At 50.1% G+C, this 25,594-nt stretch overlaps 1 protein-coding gene across 1 annotated transcript in view; it reads left to right on the forward strand.

Annotated features, from left to right (window-relative positions):
• The first annotated feature begins 2,979 nt into the window (after positions 1–2,979).
• TSPAN14 (tetraspanin 14) overlaps positions 2,980–25,594 on the forward strand; it is a 57,726-nt gene continuing 35,111 nt past the window's right edge. Inside the window, exon 1 of the mRNA XM_061405503.1 lies at positions 2,980–3,107. The gene's annotated coding sequence lies outside the window, so the exon portion shown is untranslated. The remainder of the gene's footprint in view (positions 3,108–25,594) is intronic.

The following is a 25,594-nucleotide window of genomic DNA, read 5'->3' on the forward strand; positions in this document are numbered from 1 at the left end:
TTGAGCTATTTCAAATCCTGAAAGATGATGCTGTGAAAGTGCTGCACTCAATATGCCAGCAAATTTGGAAAACTCAGCAGGGGCCACAGGACTGGAAAAGGTGAGTTTTCATTCCAATCCCAAAGAAAGGCAATGCCAAAGAATGCTCAAACTACCACACAATTACACTCATCTCACATGCTAGTAAAGTAATGCTCAAAATTCTCCAAGCCAGGCTTCAGCAATACGTGAACCGTGAACTTCCAGATGTTCAAGCTGGTTTTAGAAAAGGCAAAGGAACCAGAGATCAAATTGCCAACATCTGCTGGATCATCAAAAAAGCAAGAGAGTTCCGAAAAACATCTATTTCTGCTTTATTGACTATGCCAAAGCCTTTGACAGTGTGGATCACAATAAACTATGGAAAATTCTGAAAGAGATGGGAATACCAGACCACCTGACCTGCCTCTTGAGAAACCTATATGCAGGTCAGGAAGCAACAGTTAGAACTGGACATGGAACAACAGACTGGTTCCAAATAGGACAAGGAGTATGTCAAGGCTGTATATTGTCACCCTACTTATTTTACTTATACACAGAGCACATCATGAGAAACGCTGGACTGGAAGAAGTACAAGCCGAGATTAAAGACTGCCGGGAGAAATATCAATAACCTCAGATATGCAGATGACACCACCCTTATGGCAGTAAGTGAAGAGGAACTAAAAAGCCTCTTGATGAAAGTGAAAGAAGAGAGTGAAAAAGTTGGCTTAAAGCTCACCATTCAGAAAACTAAGATCATGGCATCTGGTCCCATCACTTCAGTGGGAAATAGATGGGGAAACAGTGGAAACAGTGTCAGACTTTATTTTTGGGGGCTCCAAAATCACTGCAGATGGTGACTGCAGCCATGAAATCAAAAGACTAAGTTTACTCCTTGGAAGGAAAGTTATGATCAACCTAGATAGCATATTCAAAAGCAGAGACATTACTTTGCCAACAAAAGTCCGTATAGTCAAGGCTATGGTTCTTCCAGTGGTCATGTATGGATATGAGAGTTGGACTGTGAAGAAGGCTGAGCACCAAAAAATTGATGCTCTTGAAATGTGGTGTTGGAGAAGACTCTTGAGAGTCCCTTGGACTGCAAAGAGATCCAGTCCGTCCTAAAGGAGATCAGTCCTGGGTGTTCATTGGAAGGACTGATGCTGAAACTGAAACTCCAATACTTTGGCCACCTCATGCGAAGAGTTGACTCATTGGAAAAGACCCTGACGCTGGGAGGGATTGGGGGCAGAAGGAGAAGGGGACGACAGAGGATGAGATGGCTGGATGGCACCACTGACTTAATGGACACGAGTTTGAGTAAGCTCCAGAAGTTGGTGATGGACAGGTAGGCCTAGCGTGCTGTGATTCATGGGGTCGCAAAGAGTTGGACACAACTGGGCACCTGAACTGAACTGAACCAAACCTAGACACAGTCTTACATGTCTTGGTCCCCGCCCACCTCCCCATATCATCCTGGTTCTCTTTCCCAGGCTCCATACTCTGGCCATATTATTTTTGTTTTTTTTCCTTCCTAGCTCCTTGACACATTCACAACTTACCTTTCTCAGGACCTTGGCACAAGCTGTTCTTGATTTGGGAGAATTTCTCTCCCTGGCTCTTCCCAGCACTGTCTCCTCATTCTCTTGACTTGAATTCCAACATCAACTCCTCAAAGACATTTTTCCTGCTGGCTCCACCTAAAGAATTAATGGCTCCTATCTTCTAACCCAGTCCCTTGTTCTTCTCCCAGCATTTACTTCAACTTGCAATTATGTCTCCATCACCAAAAATCAGCTTTATGGAGTAAGAGGCTTCCGCTGTCTTGTTTATGGCTGTATCCTGAGCATCAAATCAGGGCCGGGCACTCAATCAAACACCCACTATCTCCTCTAGATGAACGGATGGGCAGTTCTCCAAGGTCTCTGAGCTGTCTGGGTGTCAGAGGCTGGCTGCATACCCCTTAATAAGAAAAAACTGAGAATGGACCCAACAGTTCCTTTACAAGATCTCCTCCTTACATTGCACTTAACCTGTTGGTTGCTTTTACCATAAGGTGGAGCAACCAGTCTGTTGGCCCAGTTCTAACAGATTCGAATTTCCTGCTGCCCAGCAGAATAGCCTAGTTCTTCCCCACTGAATGAGTTCTAGGCTCAGTGGCGGTGCCTGGGTCTCATTTTTCAGATAGGTGGGTTGAGACCCCAGAGGTCAGCCTTTTTAACACCAGAGCCCAGTCGGCACTGTGAATACCTGTCTACCACAGGCTGTACCTCTAGCCCCCCTTCCCCTCAAGAACCCTCTCAGCCATCTTCTCAGGATGAAGGTGAGGGACGAATCTCGGCAGGTGGTCCAAAGAAAGCCTGGTATTTTTAGCACCAAAGCTACCAGGAGCCAGTCTTTACCTGCCGGTGGGTGTGTAAAGGAATAAACGTTAATTTACTATTCTAGGTTGGAATCGTACCCCCACTCCCAGACTCTGAGGCCCGGCAGGAACGCCTTTCTGTATCTTCAATTCAGCCATTTTTCTAACCCTGCGCTCACCTCTCTACCCGGTCACCCTCGTCGTGCCCCGCCGCGAAACGTGGCCCCCAGAGCTCGCGCTCTCAAGGAGGCTGGGTTCCGGTTGGGTCAGTGACAACGCCGACGTGGCGTCCGCATATTGCGGAGGCCCCAAACGCGGGGTGCGGGTCCCGCCTAGGCCTGCGCCACGAACCCACCCGGCGAGCGCCGACCAGGGCCGCCTTCGCCTCCCGCCCCGCCCAGACTGGTTCGAAGGGGCCCGGGGCCCCGCGGGCTCAGCCCAGGCGCGGACTGGAAGGCCGGGAGGGGCGGGGCGGGGGCGGGGCTATAGGCGGGGGCGGGGCGCGGAGGGCGGCGCCGCGCCGGGAGGCCCAGGGAAGCGGCGCCCCTTTCTCAGCAGCCACCCGGCGCCGCGCCCCCGGCCCCGCCCTCCGCGCCCCGCCCCCGCGCTCGGACGGCCTGAGTCGCGCCCTACCGCCCCGCGCCGCCGAACTTGCTCTAACTTCCTTGGCCGAGCCCGGCCGCGTCGCTGCTGTCGCCGCCGCCGCCGCCGCCACCGCGCCCGGGTGAGTAGAGCGCGGAGCCCCCGCTGGAGCGTCGGGCCCTGCCCCGCTCATTGTCTGAAGCCGATCCCCCCCACTCCCCCCAGCGCCCTCTGGGGACAAGGACTGATCCCCTGGTCCAGGTTCGGTCCCTCCAGCGCCCTCGCTCCTGCCCCGGGGCGGCCCGGCGGCCAGCGCTGGCTTTGTCTGCTCAGATAGCCCGCGAGGGGCTGAGGCCTTGGCCCGGACCCCGCTGAGCCGAACTCGGGCGCCGAGCGGAGTGAGAGCCACAGCGGTCGACCCAGCTGGCGCTCGGGGTTCTGTCGCCCTCGCCCTGTCCGCATTCCCGGACGGGTGCCTGCTGGGGCCGGGCGTGGGTGGGAGCACTCGGGGAGGGAGGGATCAGATCGCCGTGGTCGTGGGCTCTGCTCCCCTCCCCAGCCGCGAGTCTTGGGATGGGCACTCCTTTCGGTTCCGCCACAGACCCTCGGCCGCCCGGAGCTCGGGCTAGAGGGTGGAGGGTGGCGCCGACCGGGGAGGGCGGTCCCCTCCCCTGCCCCCCAAGTGTGCTCCCAGTCGCCCACCCTGGCCCTAAGTCCCATTCTGCCCTTCACGGATTTGGGGCGGTCGGAGTTTGAGTAGGTGGTGATCCTGCTTCTCTGTGTTGGTCGTTTGGAGTTGTGCTTGGGAGCAAACCAACTCCTGATATAACTGGAACTTCGGTCGAGTTGGGTCTGTGGCTGTGGAGTTCGTTCGTCCCGGGCCACTGCTCCTGCCCGGTAGGGGCGATGGTATTGGTAGGTAGGGTGTGTGTGTGTGTATTTGTGTAGGGACTTGTGCATCAAGACCGCTGGGACACGAATCCGGGGGAACACGAAGTTGGTCTCTCGCTGGAAGCAGTCCGTGCTGTTGGGAGTCGTGGGGAAGCGGCTGGCCCCGGTGCTGGCCTGGCAGCTTGATCTGGCAGCAGTGTACCAGTTCGCAGGCTGTCCCTGGTGGTGGGGTCTAGGGGCATCAGGTCAACCTGGGCCCTGAGTGCAGGGCATTGCACTGGAGCCTGTGCAGCTGTGCTCTCTGAACCACAGTCAGCTCCATAGGATTGATTCTTCTCCACTTCTGAGATGGGGGTTGCCCTCTGGTTGATAAAAGTGGGTGGAGCTGCTTGCTAAATCCTTCAGGGTAACCTTTCCCCTTCCCCTTGACCTCAAGGTACAGGAAGTTAGTGCCTGCAGAGTGCTTGGGTCACCCTTCCCTGTTGGTGAAGCGAAAGCTGGCGCCTCGGTCATCAAAGCACCCCAGCACCCCTACATCACCTCTATCGTTCAGTAAGCCCTGTGGAAGGCCGAGCGCCCTTGTTTCCAGGGATCCTTCAAGCACTCTCAGAATGAAACTCATACTCCTCTATGATGGCCCTACATGTCCTTCCAGATCCTCTGCTATCTCCAAGCTTTGTCTTATCTTGAGGATCCATGATGTCTGGGGGTCAGGCCTTGGAAGCCCAGGCTATTAGATGGATTTCCGCTTCTGTCTTCCTGCATCCTCACATCTCTGAACTCCACTGCTTGAACCACTAAACATGGTCTTCAGTTCATTCAACAAAGCGTGGTTGAGAATCTGTGGGGTGCCAGGCATTGTTGTAAGCACTGTTCTAGGCTCACAGCTCCCTGATTGGCTGTCAGTTCTATGAGGTCTTAGAACCTGGGCTGGACATGTAGTAGATGCTCTGTAGTGTTTACTAAGCTGAACTCAGTCTCAGCTTAGCAGCACTGTTCAGGCACTGGAGTTCAAGCCCACTGGTGCATCCTGAGGTTTGTAGCTGCCTTTAGCAAGAAATTTGGAGAAGGAAATGGCAACCCACTCCAGTGTTCTCTCCTGGAGAATCCCAGGGACGGGAGAGCCTGGTGGGCTGCCGTCTATGGGGTCACACAGAGTCGGACATGACTGAAGTGACTTAGCAACAACTAGCAAGAAAGGGCAGGGAAAGGAAGGCCGCGGAAGGGTTGACTGCTTAGGAAAGTTCCATCCTTTGCCAGCTGGGTAGCTGTGCAAATCTCTGAGGCCGGGTGAGGGTGCCTCCCATCCCTCCCATCCTGCATTTGGGAGTGGGAGGACAGAAGGCATTCTCCCTGGGGGAGGGGAGGGAGCTCTGCCCCACGGGTCCTGGTGGCAGTGAAGTTTCCAGAGAGGCCAGGAAACTGGGAGTTCTAGAAGCTCTGGGTTGTGGAAGCATTTCCTGAGGCCCCACGCTAGGGTTACCTTGTGCTCAGGGATTTGACTTCAACTTTTATTGGGACAGAATTCAGCTTGGCAATGCTTACAAAGTGCCACTGTGCCAGTCCTGGGAAACCTTTGCCAGATTTAAAAACTGGAGGAGTTATGGACAAGCTTATAGCAATTACATGGAATGTTTAAATGTGTAGTAATTGTGTTTATTAAGACAGTGTTTATTGAGACACATCACATACTATTGAAGAAGCTTTGTGTGTATTCATTTAATCCTTGAAAGAACACAGTGCAGTGGGTAATGTTAATGTCCCACTTTACAGATGGTGAAACCATGGCCCAGAGAGGTCACCGAGTGAGGTCTGAATGTGAACTGGGTTTTCTCATATCTAATTAGATAAATTAGATAAAGCCTCCTCTCAGAAGTGATTCAAGTTGATTAGTACACTGAAGAGCCTGGCCCACAGAGGAGCTAGTAAATTCTTCAGTGCAGGTCCCTTCATATCCTCTGCTTCTGAAAGCATTTCATCTGTCTGGGCACAAAGCAGGTGTCTCTGAACCTCTGCTGGTTGACTGTCAGTGTAGCTTTTATCTCCCTAAGGCCAGGGAATGGGAAGACCAGCACTACCTTGCACAGAACACTGGGGAGTGAGTCATTGCCTGTAGCTGTCTAGATAGATCAGGGTTTGCCGTGGTAACAATCCTCAAATCTCAGAGGCCTGAAGCATTGAAGGATTATTTCTTACTCACACCACATCCATCGCATATCTGCTTTATGTTGTTCTCACCATGGGACCCATGCTGATTAATTGGAACGCTCCTAGTTACTTGCACCTGGAGACAGGGAGCACAGTGAATCTCACCCTGGCTCCTAAAGCTTCCACCTAGAAGTGGCGTTTCAGTAGCCAAAGCAGTCACATGGCCATACTTCCCTGCAGGGTGGGGAGCAAAAGAGGACTGGAAACATTTGGGAAACAGCACTGATGTCTGCCACCTGCCCAACACTGTGCTGTCCCTGTAACTTATTTCCAAGGTCTAGATCTGAGTGTTGTGTGTTTCTGTGCCATCAGGAACACCAATCATGAATTAGTCAAAGAAATGTCATTTAGGTTAGAGATGAATTGAGGTGTCACATTTGAAGGGCAGAGGTATGGTGAACAAAAATGCTTATTAGCATAGTAAGAGGTGGTCTGCAGAAGCAACTTGTTCCTCTGACCCTGGACAAGGTATTTTGAGTTCCTTGAGTTCTTCTTTTGCTTATTCATTTATTCAGTCATCAATTCGTGGGCCCAAGGACTGGTGCAGAGACCCTAGCCAGGGATTCTCATTAAGCACTTGTTTATCTCCTTGCCTGGCGCTCGGGGCTGTGAACTGGGTTCCAGGATCCCTGTTTCCTGCTGCTGGGTCCTGTGGCCTTTAAGGAGGGATGGTATTACCCATGGTATGGGAAGCAGGCTCCTGCTCCCTGTCTCTGCCCTGACACATCAATCCTTGGATTTCTTGTCTTCCTCATATTCTGTATGTGGCGAGTAGGGGCAGCCAACTTTCTTAGAAGCAGGAGCAGGCAGAAATACCCCATAGGCTTTGCTCTTCCCCTTCCACCAGTGAGATTCCGAGGCTGAGCTTGCAGGCCTTGGGGTGTGGAAAGGTAAAGTGGTGATGTTACCTGAAGGATGGAGCCACATGGAGATCAGGCTTGGATGTGGGGTTGGGGTGGTTCTCTGGCCTGTGAAGCGGGTGGAACCCCTTTGTTAATTGCATTTTCCCACCTGGGCCACCCTTGCAGGGTGTCTAAGAGCTGGCTACACTTTGCACCCTGCTTTTGTGCTTTGTCGCCTGCTTTGTCCCTGGTGACTTCCAGCAAGGCCAGGAAACCCTGGCGGAGGTGGTGAGACCTCAGGTTCTTCTGCTTGTGGTTAACTCACTATCTTTGGGCATCTTTCCTCCTTTTTCAGGGCTTCTGTTTTCCTATCAGGAATACAGGGAGAGGTAATGGTGATCTACAGCAATGGTCTCGATTTTGGCTGGTCATCAGAGTGCTCAGGGGACTACATACACCAGTTTTTTGAAAGTCTTTGGTCTAAGTGAATGCCAGCATTCCTGGTTTGTCTTATCTTCATTATAACAATGGGGGTAATTCATAATGTGTCAACATCTGTTTTCTCCTTGAACAGCGTGTTTTTTTGGTTCAGACAGAAAAGTGGTGTGCTGGACTAGTAGAGGGTCTGGCCTGGCCAGTGGGAAACAGTGCCTTTGCTGGTTGAATGTACCAGTGAAGAATGTTGTCCGTCACACAGAGTGGACAGTGATGAGGCCAGCTTTTGAGCTGTACCTACTTTGTCGCTGAGTGATCTAGACAAGCCTTTGAATTTTCTTTCTCCCTTTCTCGAACTTGGTGTTTTCATTTGTAAAATGAGAAGAATCCGCCCTCCCTGTTCGTGGTGGAGTTACTGCGAAGCATACACACTTGGGGTTTGCGATGCAGTATGTGCAGCTCTTGAGTTAGGCTGATATATACTCTGCTTTGGGACTGCTGCCATGACTCTGATGGCTCCCAGCAAAGTGCTCACCAGCTGCGGGTTCTGGGAACCCCACTTCCTCCATTCTTGGGCCTGGTGGGGGCTGGGCGGGGCTGGGCAGGGCTGTGGTTTTCTTTTAGGAGGCAGCAGGCCTGGTAATCTGAGATACGGTGGGCCTGGGCAGGCTTCTGGAGGTCTGTTCTGTCTCCCTCACTCAACAGCCAGAGAGAAGTTCCTGGAGCCCTGGTGTCCATCAGCTGGACAGCTGGAGGGACCGGCCTCTCCCTTCTCGGGCTCTGTCCGCCTGTGTTTAGTGGCTGTGAGCTGTGGTGGTGGGGCCTTTGGGATCCTAGTCAGAGGTGCATTCCTGGTGCTGCCTCTGTGTCCCCCTGGAATTTAGGAGAGCTGAGGCCAGGCTTTCCTGTATGGGTAAGGTTTGGGGAGAAGCCACGCTTTGGGACTGAGTAAGGGTTGACTCCGAGAAAAGGGTTGATGAACCTCCCCCTTCTCTGGCTTTTCCCTGTCTACCTGTACTAATCACTGGGGCCTGTGCCAGTCTATTTTGCAGGGCCCAAAAAGTTAAAAAAAAAAAAAAAAGCTTGGAGGAATGTGTAGTCCTGATACTCAGGAGAGGGGCCCTCAAACAGCAGTTGGAATTACAAGAGTGTTTCCTGAATCTCTTCAATCCATACCCTGAGGTCCGAGTGGTGAGCCTGGGAGGGCCGAGGGTAGCAGCATATCCCTGGACACAGTCCTAAGTCAGGGTCTGCAATTATGCATCAGAAGCCCCCCAGGGCACCGTGGGAAACTCAGGCTTATTGGAAAGTGGCAGGTGGGAATAAGGAATATGATCGCCCCAGCTTCAGATTTGGTCTCCCCTGGAGGGGCAACTGGGCCCCACACACCCTGCTCAAGTTCAGGCCATGGTGTGACTTTCTGCTTTCGGTGTGTTTTGATGCCCAGTCTGGAGAGCCCATTCAAGCTGTGCTCAGGACTAGCTCTTTCCACGCCTCCCGGCTGCAGCCACCAGCTGCTCCAAGGAAAGGCTCCGATTGCCCACTTGAGTGACCATTGCTGCGAAGAGACTCTGTTTCCTCTCCAGGTGACTTCCCTGATGTCTGGCTACTCTGTAGCTGGTTTCAGCCCTTTACTTCTGGGCCAGGCAGACAGCATCTGTCCCTGGGGATTCTTGGGGGAGGCCAGCGTCCAGCCTGAAATGCCAGCCCCAGTTGTTCTCACAATCCAGGTCCAGGAAGACTTAGAGCTCCATATTGTTAAAGGAAAAAATATATATATATATTATTCTGACACTTGTGAACACAGTAAGGTAGACTTTCTTCAGGACTGTCATGATAGGTGTAAAGACTATAACAATGGAGCTTTGCAGTAAGGGAGAGAGATTGGGCTCGCCCCCAAATATTACAGGGAAAAGTGGGAATTTACAGCCAGGGAACAGAGTAGGGGGAGGGGTGGATGGATGGAGAATTTATGAGAGGGTAGGGTAGTTCTTTGTTAACAGACCTAACAGAATTCTTGCTGAAGTCAGGCTAGGGTGATCAGATAACGTGGGGGATGCTGCACTAGGAGGGTGAGGATTTGGTCAGACGTGCAAGGTGACCAGCAGTGGAGGGGTGGGGGATCCTGGCTAAACTGCCGAAGCGGGAGTCTTGCTAAAACTGGAATCTAACAGGACAGAGACAGAAGGGGCAGAGGGCTCAGAGGAGCCTGACTGGCTCGGTCAAAGAAACTGTCAGTGTATGAGGCTAGCTCAGCCTTTGTTCGGTCTTGCCCACGCTTCTCGCATTGGCCTGAGCTCATCACTACTCATGCTTGTCACTCAAGGGTGGTACCCTCTTTGTGGGCATCACTCTCTTGTTTCCAGAAACCCTAGTCCTTTTCTTTTCAGCATTTACTGGCTCCTTGGCCCCTGGCTCCCTCACAATTGGCCCCTTGACCACCTTCTGCACCCAGGAAACAGACTTGGGTGAACCCTCGGCCTTGGTTCCCTGGGGCCCACCAGTGCTGGCTGCCCTTGTTGCCAGATGTGTTGGGAGCCAGATAACAGCCTTTTGACTCTGGACAACCCTCCCTACTTGACCCTCTTTCCTCAGCCTCTCCACCTTGTGTTTCCTGTTCTCCGCATTCTGGGCAAACCAGTCCGACAACTTTATGGATCTGTTTCTCTCCCACAGGCCTTGGATACAATTAAACTGCCTGACCTGGGCCAAGGGAGGTACAGTGGGTGACTCTCCCCTCCCCACCCTGCTCCACTGCTGCAGCTCCAGGGCCTTCTGGCCGGATCCCCCCCTACCCCCAACTGCTTCCTTCCGCTGTCTGTGGCCTTCCCATCCTCCTGGTTCTCTCTGACCTTCTTGTCTGTTTGCTCACACCTGCACAGATGACCCTGTTGGGTGTGTCTGCTACTCTTGGAGGTGTTCGTGTCTCAGTAGCCAGCTTTTTAGGAACGACGCCACCCGCTGTTGTGAGGAAAAAAAGGGAGTGTGGAGAAGACCTGCTGGCTGCGGGGCTCGGAGCCTTCTCCACTTCCTGAAGGCTGGCTTCCACCCCAGCAGGGGAACAGTGGCCCTGTGCACCCATCCTGCCTCTGCTGTCATCGTCTCCTTTGTCCTCGTTGTTTCCTGTGAAATACAAGTAATGATATAAACAAGGGGCCTGTCAACAACAAAAGAGCCAGGAGTTGCCTTGAGGTATTCATTCCCAAGGGAGTAGGGCGGAGCCAGTGGCGTGAACCCTGGTGCAGGGGTGTGGTGTGCAGATCTCTGTGGGGCTCCTCTGGGCTGGGGAGTCCTGATGCTCTCTCTGTGGGAAGACAGATGTGGGGAGGGGCAAGGGGGGAGGTGCCAGCTGGGATGCTGTAGGATTCAGTGTGTTGAGCATCAGTGCCTACCTGGGTGTGGGAGCCCTGCCCATTCATGCAGAAAGACTGTGGGAGAGGCCAGCCTTGGTCTGATGGACCACAGCTCCTGAGGGTCCACTGAAGGGCCAGGAACTTGTTTCCAGTAGCTGAGGTCAGAAGGCTCTGGCTGCCTGCGTGATTCTGCTTGTCATGAAGTCTCATTTGTACTCCTTTATTTCCAGCCTCCTTGTTGAACATTGAACACTCATCAGAAAGCCTCTTACAGAGTAGGGGAGCAAAACTTACACCTCCCCCATTTCTAGCCACCTTTCTCTGTGGCCTGGGCACTCTGCAAGTCCTTAGGGGATCTTTGTGGTGGGCTGGGGGTGGGGCAGGGGACCTCTGCTAGGTAGAGACAGCTCCATCCAGGAAGCACTCACTCCCTGCCTTCCAAGTGGCCTCACTCCAATGGTCTGGCCCATCCTGGTTCTAATAGGCATTGTGTCATACCCCTCAGAAGCCAGAGAGAGACTGAGATTAGTTATTCTGTTGTCCCTTAGGGGGAAAATCACTCGGAGGAAATACATCAGTGCTTCTGAGTGCAGAGTATTTATTGATGTGTCAGTTAAAGTAGGCTTTTAAACAACATGTATGTATCCCTTTAGTAAGGAGGAAGCGTGCACACCGATCTCGCAGCTCCATTTTGCAGCTTGCATTTCCTGAAAGGTGCAGGGAGTTTAGTGGTTAAGGGATTGGAGTTTAGAGCTGGGATTTTGGAAAAACTGTTTTTAGCCTGTCCTTGGAGTTGGGCCAGGCCTAGAAATCTGTTGAAATAGCTTTCTTCAGCTGCTAAAATTGGGATGGGTTCGTAACATGAGGACCTTGAGCCTCACTGATGATTGGGGAGGGCCCTGAGAAGGGTCTCTGCCTAGGCCTGGGATGCCTGTGACTCAGCGCCCCCTGATCCTGGGGGTCTTACAGTCTCATCACAGATGGAGTGGACCTGGCTACAGATGGTCCTCTGTATGGAATAACTTAGGTTTCCTTTCTGCCTTGGTCAGAATCCGCTCTTGGTCTTCCTAGGAAAACTTTCTGTTTTGGGACCTGGGGAGGACTTGTGAGCCGGGAGCTCTATGAGTTGGTATGTCTGTCTTTATTTCAAAGACCGGCACCCCCCCACCCCACCCCCACCCCTTGCCGCTTCTTATTCTAGGGAACCGCCTGCAGAGAGCTACAAGCCAAATTTTTTGTGCTATAAATGAGGGGTTTTAAATGTCAATTCAGTTTTAACTTTTTTCATTTTTAAAACTACATGTTTTATTTTTAAAAATACATATTTATTTCAAAGATCTGATATGTAGTGAAAATTAGTATTTCCACCCCTGGCTCCTTCACTTCTGCTCCCCTGAGGCCACATAACCATCACCAGATGTTGGGTGCCTAGTGAAGCGTGTCTGTCCTCTTGTTTGTCCCCATGCTGTACACACCTAACGGTGTTCTGATTTCTACCCTCAAGTGTATCTTGGGATTGTTCGATTTCAGCACATGTAGTTCAGGCCATTCTTTCTAACAGTGGCATGGTATTCCTCTGTGTGGTCAATCATGGTTCACTTTATCAGCCCCCTATGGATGGACATTGAGGTTGCTCTCAGTGTTCAGCTGCTACAAGCCAAGCAGCAAGGAATGCCCTGCATGTACACGCTCAGAGGTCTGTTGTAGAGATGGTTAGATGGGGAATCCAGGCGTGGGGTGCTTGACCAGAAAAGAAACATCCTGTTTTGATTCCAAGAGGGAGAATGAACGTTTCTGAGCTTTCCTTGTGGAAGGATCTTGTGTTTATGCCGTCATACCCTCGAGCTGGAGGGGCCATGGTGCTGGCTCGTTCCCATGTGGTCTGAGCATTTCAGCTCAGGTCATCCTGCCTCTGGAGCACCTGGTGTTTGTAGCCTTTGGCTGTGCCCCATGGGCCGTGCAGCCTGTGCACCCAAAAGTGTGATTATAAGAGTGTGAAGAGGCAGGCAGAGCCGGGGAGGGTCTGGGGAGGCCAGGCGTGGGGAACTTCTCATACGTGGGCTTGAGTGACTCTAGGAGTTTGCAGGAATTGAGCTGGGTATGAAACCTGGAGTCTTGGAGAAACAAACAAGGAACTGGGGATCAGTTTTTAGAAGAAAAGATCCTCCTTGGGTTTCAGGGGTTGGTATGAGGCCTCTTGTCCAGGTCTCACTAGACCATCCACCGCCCTGAGATCCCCCATCTCCTAGCTGCCCAGCAGCCCTGCCTGGCTTTGTGCAACTTCAGGCTGCTCTGGAGAAGACTGCCCCCTTGTGATTTTAAAAGCCTGTCTAGAAGGAACCTGGTGTAAATAATAGATGAGTTTTTCTGTTTTGAGCAGGCAGCCTCCTTGAAGAGCAGATGCAGGGGGTGAGGGCAGGTGAGGTTTTCTTACTGGGGTGGGTTTGAGGGAATCCTTCTGGGGGTCCTGGGAGTGCTCTGGCAGTTTCTTCACCCCTGTGGCCACCATGTGCCCCTGAAATGACCATAATATTCCCCTGTCTGGCTCTGGCGACCTCATGCCTAGACAGGGCAGGGCAAGAAGGGAGGAGATTTTAGGACTGGCTGGCAGATAGCTCCCCTAAAAAACAATGTGCTTGGTATGACGCTGCCCTGGTGAGTCTGAGGCCCACATCTCTGCCCTCTCTCTCCCACCATTGCCCTTACATGCTGCCCTGTGAGAAGTCCACAGCTTCCCATGCCCACAGCTCTATTGTATGGGGCCTGGAGCTTGGCGGCATACAAGTTTCTATTGTGGCAGGGTGGCAGCTAGGGCTGACCTGTGGGGCTGAGGAGGTGGGGCCTAGGGACTGACAGTGGAGCTATTCATGGGCTCTGCCCCATTTCCTGCTGCCTCCCATTGTGGACAATTTTGGGGGGAGGGGAGGGGAGGAGGAGAGGGGGTGGCCAGTGCAGCTATTGTTCCTGGCAGTGGGAGCCCATTATGCTTAATAGAAGTCCTTTGATGAACAGATCTTAGCCACTCCAGGGCCCCTGTCCTGTTCTCTGACGTTGGGTGAGCTGCCTAGCCCGACCCTGCCCTCTGTCAGCACTCCCCATCGCAGGAAGTCTGGAAGGATCCTGCCCTTTGGGTACTTCTGTCAAGACTCCCCTTCCTCCCTCTCAAGTCCCAGGTTCTGCCTGGAACCTCCCTGGGTATGAGCACTGAGCAACTGGGCAAGGAGTAGGGATGCCCAGCCACCTGCCCACTGCCTCTGGGAGTGGGTTTCTGCCTGAGCTCTCTCGGCCCAGCTGCATCCTTGGGTGGGGGCCAGGCGTGTGCCTGGGCAGCTGTCAGTCTTGAGGCCCCCACTTTCCTTTGTACTTCAGCGCCCTGTGTTCCTGTGCCTCACTGGAGTACTCAGCTGCAGAAAAGCCTGCTTGCTGGTTGGCCGGCCTGCAGCCTCCTCGCGCTGCCTGAGCCACAGCCATTTTTCTTTGTTCTGCCATCTCTGGGCTCTTGAATCTCAGGCAGGCGGTGGCAGGCTGGGCAGGCAGCAGGCAGCAGGCACACAGCACCAGCGGAAGCCCTTATGACATGAATCTTCCCACTGAGCCGATGCTATGCGGTCTGCTTGCTGTACCGTCACTTCCCCCAGCTGTACCTCCGGCTCCCCAGTGGTGCTGAGATTTCTCTTTGTTTAAAGAGGGTCTTGCCATCTTATTGGATCACAGTGCTGCTGGTTTGTACAGTGGGGACAGAGAAAGGGCTCGCCTGCTCGTGCCACTGAAGATGTGTAAGAGAGGGGAAGGACTGAATTCATGGATGCCTTTGGGAGCACCGTCCTTCTGGTCTTTGGCAGAAAAAGCCACTCCCAAGTGCAAAATGTGATCTTCCTTTACCTCCTGGTCCTTCTCCATGAAAGAGTCATATCAGGACAAACTCTTAGCATTTAGTGGCAGGGGTAGTTGAGAAAACAGTGATTTTTGTTTTTCGGGTTTTTTTTTTTTTCTTTTGAAGGGTCTCTATGGTTGTGGTATTCAGTATTCTTGCCTGGAAAATTTCACGGACAGAGGAGCCTGGTGCGGGCCGCAAGAGTTGGACATGACATAGTGTGCACGCGCCCCCCCAACACACACAGCATGCGCCACCCACACCCCCAACACACACACCCATCATCCCCGGCCCCTTTGCATCTGAATGTCTCTCATCCTCAGTTTTTGGTGGGCAAATTGAGCTTCCTCCTGGGGAGTCTGATTTTACCCAGTGTGAGGTCACAGCCTAAGCTGAGGGTTACTCTTTCTGAAAGTGTGCCCACCCCAGCTCACAAATCTCCAACTTTCTTAACTGCAGTCTGTAATCGTCTCCCTGCCTTTGACATAGAGTTGTTTGATATGAGAACTCCTGAGCTCTCACTACTTTCTGTATTTATCATTTTATCTTTCCAAAACCCATCCATCTTGAGATCAGCCTGGCTGTCTTATCTGACTCTTATCAGCCAACCTCCTAAATTAGGAAGCAGGTCCCAGGCCTGGACAGGGTTGCCCCCTTGGAGTGCCCTTATTGCAGCAAACGTTGAACCAGACTCAGTAAAAAGAGCTAGGTTCGCTGTCATAAATGTTGAAACACAGATGCACCTTTTAGGGTTTTTTGTTTGTTGTTGTTCTGTCGCTAAGTTATGTCCAACTATTTTATGACCCTGTGGACTGTAGCCCACAGGTCTCCTCTGACCATGGAATTCTCCAGGCAAGAATACTGGAGTGGGTTGCCTTTTGCTTCTCCAGTGGATCTTCCCAAACCAGGAATCAACCCCTTGTCTCCTGCATCGGCAGGTGGATTCTTTACCACTAAGCCGTCAGGGAAGCCCAGTTTTTAGGGTAGTTGGGCCCAAACGAGGGTGGGAAAAGCGTGATTGAGGCAGCATGCTGCTCTGGAAAAGCACAGGGAGGTAAGGCGAAGCGTTGGGTCCCAGCTGTGCCGCTGGCCTTCCGGGTGACCTTGGTCACTCATTTCCATGGGCGTAGGTCTCTGGAAGATGGAAAGGTTGCTCAGATGAACTTTGGTTGTTTTTGAGCCGGGACCTTTTGAGTTCTATGAAACTAAGTCCAAAATGCTTGTTCACTACACAGATCCCCTCTCGCCAACTCTGGGTACGTTTTTGGGAGAAATGTCATTGGACGGGGTTAATGGGGCATCTCTTCCCATGGTTTTTTTTCCCCTCATGTTCTTGAGGGACTGGCAGTGGTGATGATAACCTCCCCAGATGTCTGTGGTTTTCACAGGGAAACCCACCCACCAGGAGCCAAAAGCAAACAGCAGCCCTCAGGGGCTGAGTGTGACATTGGGAGCCCACTCAGACAGACAGACAGACAGTCTGCCTTAGACAGTAGCACTGGCCCTTTTCTTGGACATACCACACTCCCTCTCTGGCAAACCTGGGAGGAGGCAGTGAAGGCTGTTTTTTATGTCCTGCCAAAATGAGGCCGGGCTGTTAAAAGTAGAAATAAAACTTATAAGACGGAGATACCCTCTGTATTTAAATATCCTCTTTAGTTCTGGGAGGTGGGAGTGGGAGTTAGGGGAATTGGGGGGTAGGAGGCTGAGGTTACATTTTGTCTCTATTTTGTTAAAAATTCCAGGAGGCAAAATGGGTTTCTGGCTCTTTATCTGCCTTTCCCCACCCAACCTCTACCCCCTGGGGGACCTCCTGTGTCCCTTGGCTTTCCTGCCTTTGTCTGCTGGGCTAGGATTGGCCTCCTTGTCACAGCTCTGGCCTTTGTGCTTCCGCCCTGCCCTGCCCTGCCCTTCCTCACGGGAGGCCTGTGCTCTTGGAAGACATCCAAGGGGCAGGGAGCCCAGCTTTGATAAACATTTGGTTAGAGTAGCTTCCACAGCTGTGAAATGGGAATAAAAATAACCTGTGAGGATGCACTAAAATACCAAACAAATTCCACAGTTAAAGCATCCCTCCAAGAAAGCTGATGACATCCCTGGTTAAGAGGGGTGAGCTTTCCCTGTCACTTGCCCTAAAGGGCCTTTCGCTCCATCAGTGCTGTTGCTTCTCACTCGAGGCCTCTTAAACCCTCACTGTGGAGAGTACTGCCCGCAGGCCTGTCAGCGGGCCGGGCTGCCAACACCTGGGAGCCTGTTGCCCTGCAGACTCACCCCACAGCAGCTGAGGCAAAATCTGCATTTAACAAGATTCCCAGGTGATTTGCATGCACTTTCAAGTTTGAGAGGCTCTGTCTCAGACACCTCCGTCCTGCCCTGCCCCACCTTCAAGACTGTTTTCTCTCTTTTGTGGTTTAGTTGTCTGCACCCTCCTTCCCTGCTTAAAGTTGCCTACTTTAAAGGGGTCTGGCTCCGTCTCTGGGACACGAAGATTGCAGCAGGTAGCCCTGGGCACTGGGGGTGTCTGGGAGGTGGGTCTGGGAACCATGGAAGCCGCCTGAGCTGGCAGCTGCGGGTGCCTCCTCCAAGCCTGTCCTCAAGGTCAACTCTGGGGCACCGGGCCGAGGAGGTAATTGGAGCCCTCCTTTGTGAAAGGGGGCTAAGAGCCTCCCTGGGCCATCTGCTGCCACCTACCCCACCGCATCCGTCCCAGCTGGGCGACATGGCGATCAGAATCAGATTGTAAATGTTGTTTGCTTTTTGTAGACACACGAAGCATTCTATAAAAAGGTTTTTGGTATATGTTGAAGTTCAAATAAATAGTCCAGAAAACGGACTGTAAATTTATTTTTTGTAGTATTTTTTTAGCGGGAAAAATGTTTGAAATGATTTTCCTGATTTCGCTAAGATGGTCTGCCCTCCCCCTGCCTTCAGGTAGAGGTGGGTGGAGGGCCTGTGGGGGTGAGTGTGGGGCCCCAAGCCTGGGGATGCCCCTGGCTGTCTGGAACTGTTTTAGGTACTAAGCTTCTAATCTCTTTGCAGATTTTTCTCAGCTTTTTTCATTAGAGTCCCATCACTGATTTGTGTTTTTTAAAAAAACATCTGCTTCTTCCTTCCCCTCCCTGCTTGTTCCTCTTCTCTCCTACATTTCAGCGCATTTCATTTTACTTATTTTTCTCCAGCAGGCTTCACCTTTTATAGCTTGTTGGGAAAATTTGCTTTCTTCCCTCTGTGAGACTGACCCCAGGCTGTTTGCCTTGCTCAGAGGCCAGGAGCCAGGCTCTGCCCTGGCTTGGTGAGTCCTGTCCACCCTGGGCAGGATTAGGGGGTGGCCCTCCAGTGCTGACTTCGGGAGTCAAGTGGGTTGGTTGGTTGGTTGGTTGTCTTAAAAAGTATATTGCAGTGAACTGTGCAATTTTGGGTACAAGGATTTTGAACATCTTAGAGCCACAGTCTTTATGTCTTTCAGGCATGAAGAAATGGAAGAAAAGGTGTTTAATTCTAAGTTTTATATAGTTTGTGTTGCGGGGGAGAGGGTGGGATATCTCTGCAAAGAGAACGTTTCCCACCCACGTTAGACACTCAGGTCACATCCTCGCACTGAGTTGGAGCAGCTCCCCTAAAGGCTGCCCAGGACTCAGTTATTGGAGCAGAATTTATTTCTGCCCGAGAGCAGGCCCACTCGTCACTCAGTACGTCCGTGGCTGTTAGGAGCGTCCCATTCCCCAGCTGTGTTGGTTCTGCTGGGGCAGCCGGCCCGATGGCGCCTTGGTGCCATCCACAGGGCCTGACCCAGAGCTTTGTTGAGACTCCTGGCTGCCACCATGCCGGCTTGTAGTGGTTAAAGCTGCTGCTCTAGGGAACATTTCCTGACCAGCTTCCCGCCTCCTCCTTCCTTCCTGGGCCTCATCCTGCCCTCCTGCGCCTGCCTGACAGCATTTAGCAGAGGGAAGCGTGTCCTGAGCCCCTCCCGTGAGGTGCAGGGCTCACTCGAGTTCTTGGTCTCCACAGCCCCACTCTAGGTGCCTGGCAACAGCAGCAGCAGCCAGGACGTGTAGAAACAGGTCCCGAGGTGTTCGTCTCCCACAATAAAAGCCTTTCCTCCCAGGGACTCGCAGAGCGAGTTAGTACACTGATAGGTTGCTGGACTCTTGGCTTCATTCATTCGTGCTGTGGCCTTGCCTCAAGCCATTTGTGGAGAAGCTCAGGGTGGACAGAAGGCCCAGTCCTCTGGGTCCTGAGGTCCAGAGGTCCCAGCATGCAGGGTTCATGGGTTCTTGTCCATGTTGGAGATGTTGCCATAAACTGGGCCCAGAAACCGCATCTCGTGCGCGTCTGCTTCTGAATGCGGACATTTCATGTGCACATTGGGCTTTCAGAAACAGGCCTGCTGTGATCATCTGGGCTCAGGCTCCCCCCTCTGCATTTAAACAGGCGGTTTCACATTCAGCGGCAGAGGGAAGGCCCCTGGAGGCCAGGCCGGTGCCAGGCCTGCTTCCGCAGTGCTTTGAGAGGTGGAGCGGCAGCCGCTGCAGGTGGCCCGGCCCTCACCTGTGTGGGCAGGCAGGTGAGGCATGACTTGCCTGATGTATCATTTTCAAGATCTCTCTTTGGGCCCCAGGATTGTCTGTTGCCCCAGAGTTTTCTTCTCTTCATTTCTTTTTTTAAAGAAAAATGGCCACAACTTCTTAGATTTTACTTGAGGTGAGTTACTTTTGTAAACTCTTCATTTGTTTTGTTTGTTTTTTGATCATTCCTCAAGATAGGACTCAGGTTATGCATTTTCGCCGGGAACACCACAGAAATGACATGTCCTCGGTGCATCCCGGCAGGAGGGACAGCCGTTGGCTTGACTCATTGCTGGTGATGACAGTGGTGGTCACTCGGTTAAAGGTGATATCTGTAAGGTTTCTCCATTGCTGAGTTACTATCATGCTCTTTGTAATTAATAAGTGTTCTATGGGGAGATACTTTGAGACCATGTAAACATGCTGTCTCTAATCAAACTTTCGTTGACTAGTTGTAGAGCCTGTTATGGTCTAAAGGTCTTTGTGTGTTCCCGCATTCACGTATTGAAATTCTGTCTGGTGCCTGGCTTGATGATGTTAGGACTTTGGGAGGAACTTAGGTCATGGGGGTGGAGTCCTCAAGAACAGGATTGGTGCCCTTACAAGAGACCCCTCAGAGCTCCCTTGCTGACCACCATGTGAGGACACAGTGAAGAGGTGCCAGCTTTGAACCAGGATGAGGCTTGAACCCCACTTTGTTGGTGTCTTAATCTTAGACTTCCTAGCCTTCAGAACTATGAGGAATAAACTTCTGTACTTTAGAAATTGCCTGGTCTGTCAGTTTGGTCCAGTCTGGTGTTTTGTTATAATAGCCAGAACAGACTTAACCCATTATCAGTTATTTCTGTCATACTAGAATTCTCCAACCTAGAATTCTATGGTTACTGAATGCTGATGATTTAATTACATAAATTTTTACATTTATCCTTCTGCTGTAAAGAACTTTCCCTTCTCTTCCATTTATGTATTATTTATCCATTTATATGTATTAGAATGGAGTCATGGGTTCTTTATTCAGTGAGTTAAAATGCATCAATATTATTTATTTTGGTGCACACATAGTTCCAGATTGGGCCAGTGGGGGGGGTCCCTTCAAACTGTCTGCTGTGAAGGACAGCTCTTAAAAATGTGGCTTTCCAGGTCTGTCACATTCACTACTGAACGAGTCTCCATGTGCAGTTTGGAAAAAGCTCCTTGAGTGATTCCCCTGATTCCTGTATTTGGGATCAGCTGGGCCAGACCCATCATTTTCAAGCATGTATGTCATAGAGCCTCCCCTTCCCCCTAGCCACTTGAAGAGAACTGCTCTGCACACCTCATGCTGGGTTTCTGGGTCAGAGTCTCTTTGTACAAAACCTCCTGTAGCTTAAAAAGTAATAAAAATAGTAAGTTTGAAAATCGCTGGATTAGGTGACCTCCATTCGAGGCCCAGCATGTCTCCCACTGAGCCCTCGCCTCACTGCTTCCTCCTCTGCCCCACGTCCCTCCCTCCCTTGGCTTCTTTCCTGGTGTCAGCACTGAGGGAGACAGATATCTCCTCCCCAGATTAGCGAGGGGCCCCTTGGTGCTTCTCAGACTCAGCAGGTCTGGGGGTTGTGGGGTTTTGGTGGTGGAAGCTCATAATGCTGTGTTGGTTAAAAACAGTTTCAGACAGGAAGCCAAGCTCTTAGAATCCCAGGCCCATTGGAGAGCCCGATGGGGCTCAGAGCTGGCAGCCCAGGTGTTCCTGGACTTCCACCTGGAGGCCTTCCCAGGTCGGGCAGTCAAGGGCCTGAGAGTCTCTGAACTCTGGGAACCTCCCTTCCCCCACACCTGTGTGGCAGGGCTTGTCACCCGGTGATGAGGGATGGTGAGGGGTGGGGGTAGGGAGTTGAGGGGCCCAGCCTAACTCCTGGCTGAGTTTGTAGTGTTTTCCCAGGGTGAAGAGGCAAACTTCTGGACTCCTGCGGTAGTTGCTGCCACCCTGTCCATTTTTGCACTGTTTGTGGCAGACCCTGAGTATGGAGAGTTGGTCCTAAGGGGTATGGGTTAGAGTAGGACTTAGACACTTCTGGCTCTGAGGGTGAGTCGGAACTGAGTGGGGAGCCTGTGGACTTGAGGCCCTCTTTCCCCTCTGAGTGATAGTGCCCCTAGGCTGAGGTATGATATGATATCCTTCCTGTATGTGAGATTCCCTTGGGCAGTGAGGCAGCCTGCCTACTGGCCTGCCTTACGACCATCTCATTTACCCATTTCCCTTGAAAGTCGCCTGTCTCTTCCTAGACTTCTCCCCTTGGGCCTCCCTGTCCCATTGGCCTGTGAATGGTCCCCAGCACACAGTGGGCTCTGAGGACCTGGAGAGTCGAAGGCCTGTGGTGTGCTGTTTGGAGGTGCAGCAGGGCCCCCAACTCTGTTGGGAATATGGCTGCCCTTCCTGGGGATTGGCTTGTGGGCAGATACAAGTACTGGGAGCCTCAGAGGTCAGGTGGAAAGGTTGAATCTTGGTCAATGGCCAGGTCTGGAGAATGAGGTAGGGAGGAGCCAGCAGAATAACTTGGTAGAGTTTTAGCTTGGGATATGGGTGGATAGTGCTGTCAGGTCAGCACAGTTCCACTGGGTTCTTTGCCTGAGGCTGTCACATGGCCCAAATCAAAGGGTTGGCAGGGCTATATTCATTTCTGGAGGATTTGGGGCAGAATTTAGTTCCTTGTTGTTTGTTTTAGTACTGAGGCCCTGTTTCCTTGCTAACCGTCAGCCAGGGTTCCCCTGAACTGCTGGAACTTCTCTCTGCTCTTTGCAGGTAGCTCCTCTGTCTTAGATCCAGCAACAATGCATTGCATCCTCATACTTGGAATATGACTACTTCTGCCCTCAGCTGGGAGAAAGCTCTGCTGTTAAGGGCTCATCTAATTACATTGGACCCACTCAGATAGTTTCCCTATTTTAAGTAAATTGATTATTCATCTTGATTACATCCGCAAAATCTCATTTGTCCTTTTATATGGTTATAAATTATACTTCCTGTTTTTCCTTTTTTTTTTTTTTACTTTGCTCAGTAAAAAGATGGCAACTAAAATATTTCTGAAGTCTTCCCAGAGATCTGTGGATTTAGTGAACACACTTAATTTTACTTTATCCTAAAACCCCACAGAAGTTAAGATAAAGGGAATTTTAAAAAATGAATCACTCTACAAGGACATGGAGAATGGCAAAGGAAGCAAAAGCAAGAAAAAAATGTTCAAATCAGGAATTAGATGGGTGAGTGACCCACTTTGAAATGTAGGAGTTGGTGTCACCATATTATTTTAGGGGGGCTTGGAGGGGAGGAGCCTCAGAGCTGGCTGAATATAAGAACTGAAGGCAGTTCATGTGGTTAAACGCCTTTCTTGTCTCCATGGTGCTTGGTGACTGCATTTTCCCTTTAGTGGGACATTGGAGATTCCTTGTGCTGAAGGAAAAACCAAGGGCCTGGGAGATTCCAGTTGTTCTTAGTAAAGCCTTCTATCCCACTTGGCTTCTAGAACTCTGACAGCCAGCCCCTTACCTTCCAAGCAGGAGATTAAGAGACCTCACTGAGGAACCTGACTGACCTAAAGATGTCGACAACATGGACTTATAGCAGATGGGCCAGTCAGATCGCCCTGCACAGAAACTCACCTACCTGCCCAGGGACTCAGTGCTTCTAGTCAATTCTTAGGCATTTACTTCTAGTCATGAGGATTACTAATGATTGCTAATACCTGAAGAAAGCACCTAATGTGAAAGGAAGCAAAACAAATGGGGCAGGGGGAGCAACTTGAAATAAATATTCTACTTGGAGAATATTTTGAAAAAAATTAGACATTTTCTCAGAGACATAAGAGAAGTACCCATGAAAAAGGAATAGGATACTATACAAAAGGAACATTTAGGGAACAAACAAAAAATTAAAATTTTCAAAGAATAAGGGCAGAGCAAAAATATCAAACCATTAGAATAATTATAAATTTGAAAGAGTTTTCTGGAAAATAGACAAAAAAGATGAAGAAGAGATGGATAATAGAGAAGAAGAGGTAAGATGTTTAAAGAATCAGCTCAGGTTCCCATATCCATTAATAGGAGTGGCAGAGAAAAATGCAAGTGGGAAAATCACCCGGAAAAAAGTTTCCTAGAAGGATATAGGTTTCCATATCAGATGGACTTATCAAATGTTGAGCTGAGTGGATGAAGATAGGCCAGTACCCTGATCAGTTAGCCCAGTACCTTGAAATGTCAGTGTGCTGGGAAGAAAAGGATGATCTTACAAGTTTACAGAGAGAAAGAAACAGGTTAAGTACAAAATCAGGAATCTGAGTGGTTTCAGACTTCCCATTACCCTGGAATGAAGATGATGTTAGGGCACTGCCTTTAGTGTTCTCAGTAGAAATGGCTCCCAACCTAGAATTCTATACACAGCCAAACTTATTCACAAATGAAGGTAAAGTAAAGATGTTTTCAGACATACAGGGTCTGAAAAATTTTCTTCTTGCCCTGAAGATTTCTTCCCCAAAGATGAGCAAAGACTGGCTCTTTCATAGGCTGTATCCCAAATGAGGCTGAGGGAGTTCTTCTGGGCACCAGTCCAGATTAAAGTAGCTCAGAAGGTTCCAGGAGAAATTTCTTCTGGAAGAAGAACTAGAAATAGAACATCTGATGTGAGTGAACTTATTGAGAGGAGATTTGGACAACTGACATTGAATTGGGGGTTGAATATTAATAAATTCATAGAAAATTAAACAGAAAAAATGAGAATTATTGACTCCAGAGAACAAAAAAGTTGTCTAGGAAAAGTAATCATGGCTTACATGGCTCGCTGTGATGACTCATGGGGTCCTAATAATGTAGACTCTGAAAATTAGTGTCGCCGTGCGTATGATTGGAGTGGAGATATGGGAAAGGAGTGTGAGGGGAGTGGTTTGGGACAGGTGGCTTGTACAGGAGTAGAGTTACATTTTCGTCTTCAGGGCAGGAAGTGGTGAGGTAACACCTAACAATGAAAAACCAGGGAATAGTAATACAAGCATAGCATGTACTGAATTTTCTAAGACATTTGGAATGTTAAGACCAGCTAGAAGTTAAGGGAGCCCCTGGAAAGGGACTGGGGCCTTGGGGCCTAGGATCTGTTTTTTTTTTTTTTTTTCTGAACACAGCATTTACAATCATTGATTCTTGCAGGGATATGTTCAGGAATAATTAAAAAAAATGAAAATAGCATATCTGGAACACGTGGCCTGTGATAAGGGCAAGTATTGTTTCACAGAGCTCAGATGTGTATGGGAGTATGTGTGCATTGGATTGATTGTTCAGTGTGATTCTTGTGTGTGCTAAGTTGCTTCGGCTGTGTTTGACTCTGCGACCCTGTGGACTGTAGCCCGCCAGGCTCCTTTGTCCATGGGACTCTCCAGGCAGGAATACTGAAGAGCTTCTTACTGTGGGCCATCGTAAAAAATTTGAAAGCCATTGTCAGTGGCTTCTCATCGCCAGTTCTCTTTGTACACTTGTGAATTGTCTAAGTATTTTACAGTTCAACCTTTTTAATTAAATAAAGCCAAGAGACGGAGGAGGCAACAATCTTACAAGTTAATATAATCCCAAAGTAGATGAGCCCTGTTTACAGTGATTGCAGAGGTCATCACACTTGTGGGGCCAGCACCCTCCACCAGCAGTGGCCTCAGTTTACATTTTAGTACAAAGGTGGTCACAGTAAGTGCCACAATAGAAGCCTTTTTAGAAAATCACTTGTAAGCCTACCAACCCACGAAGCCATTTTCATGGTTTTAGCTTCCATTTTGACCTTTAACCACATGCTTACAAATTGTTTCATAATTGCAAGCTAGGATATTTAGATTTTGAATGCTTAACTCGTATTCTCTCTCTTCTTTTGGTTTCTTTCCTTGAGGCAAACTCTTGAGTCATGAGTTTATTGGATTAAGGATAGGACTTCTTTTTTTTTTTTTTTTATGTCTCTAACTGTATTGCTTACCAAAGGGTAGTAACACTTTATTCCACTCCCAGCAAGGTATGAATGCAACAGCCTCACCATGGGACTGCCAGCAATAGTGGTGGTGATTTTGTTAAAATAAAAAGTGTAAAACAATATCTGTGAGTTGTCTTTAATTTCATTTCCAGTGACTTTGAGTAGTTTTCCATCTAGGAATTGTTTTGTTCTTCAGTTTTAGAATACTGCCCATATCCTTTGTCCATTGGTCTAAAATCAGTCTTCTATTAAGTGTGAATTTCTTTGTGTTGGAAATAGTATTTACCTTTTGTCATAATCACTACAGCTGCAGATAATTTATCATTTGTTTCCTTTTTAATTTTAATGTTACTTTTAATTGTTATATGGGAATTTAAAAGCATATCTGTTCTATATTGATAATTTTGTACTTCACTTAGCTTAAATGTGAAGGATACCCTGTTCTTGAGTGTGTGTGTGTGTTTACTATTTAGATAGACTTTAGTGT

The sequence above is a fragment of the Bos javanicus genome, chromosome 28, assembly GCF_032452875.1.
Source record: "Bos javanicus breed banteng chromosome 28, ARS-OSU_banteng_1.0, whole genome shotgun sequence".
NCBI lineage: Eukaryota > Metazoa > Chordata > Mammalia > Artiodactyla > Bovidae > Bos > Bos javanicus.